The sequence below is a fragment of the Elephantulus edwardii genome, unplaced genomic scaffold (genome assembly GCF_000299155.1).
Source record: "Elephantulus edwardii isolate Elephantulus edwardi_28Jun2011 unplaced genomic scaffold, EleEdw1.0 scaffold00277, whole genome shotgun sequence".
Classification (NCBI taxonomy): Eukaryota; Metazoa; Chordata; class Mammalia; order Macroscelidea; family Macroscelididae; genus Elephantulus; species Elephantulus edwardii.
Window position 1 is genome coordinate 2,276,801 of NW_006400027.1, and position 1,200 is coordinate 2,278,000.

Below are 1,200 nucleotides of genomic sequence, written 5' to 3' on the forward strand. Positions count from 1 at the left end.
TTTTACAAAATATATCATGAATTATATTACAAATAAACTTCAATAAACTTCAAAAATAATACATTTCCTAAGATTATATAAAAGATAAATTCTATTAGGAGAGTCTGCTGTCGAAGACCTCTCCAGAGTGTTGAAGAACACAAATGTCAGTCTAGAGAATAAGGTGTGCCTGATCCAAGCAATTACATGCTATGCATCAGAGGGCTGGACAATGAATAAGAACGACAGAAGAAGAATCAATGACTTTGAGTTGACATTCTGAAGAAGACTACTGAACATACCATGGACTGCCAAGCGTAAAAACAGATCTGTCCTGGAGAGTGTGAAACCAAGTTGCTCTCTGCAGACAAGGATTTTGAAGCTTATCTCACATACTTTGAACATACTTCCAGAGGAACCAGTCCTTGGAGAAGGATATCATGCATGGAAGGGTGAAGGAACAACACAAGAGAGGAAGACCTGGATGAGATGGATTGACATAGCGAGTAGTGTAAGAGAGATAGATATGTTTGAGACAGTGAGATTGGCTCAAAATAGGACAGAATTATTGTTGATAGGGTTTCTATGAATCTCAGGTGACTTGACGGCACATAAAAATAACAAAATAAGATTATATCAGAATATATTTCTTAACCAAAATGCCATATAAATATTAACAGTATCAACAACAAAATTACAAATAAGGGAGGAAATTTTGACACTATCTTACATATGCAAAGGCCAAGAAGTAACTAAAAATGAAATTATAGCCTGTGGTAGTTTCTCAGGGCTGCCATAATAATAAAAAAATCACAAACTGTACAGATGATATTAAGATAAGTTTATTGTCTTACCTTTCTAGAGGCTAGGCATCTCAATCAATGTTTAGCCCTGGGTATACTCTCCCTAAAAAGATTAGGAGGTCCTTATCTCTCCCGGATAGGACTGGAAGAGATCGATATTTGTTCCTATCCCAAAGAAAGGCGACCCAACAGAATGTGGAAACTACAGAACAATCTCATTGATTTCACATGCAGGCAAGATTTTACTGAAGATTATCCAAAAATGACTGGAACAGCACATCAAAAGAGAACTACCAGAAGTCCAGGCTGGGTTTAGACGGGGTCGTGGTACTAGAGATATTGTAGCTGATGTTAGATGGATCTTGGCTGAAAGCAGGGAATACCAGAGGAATGTCTATCTGTGTTTTATTGATTATGC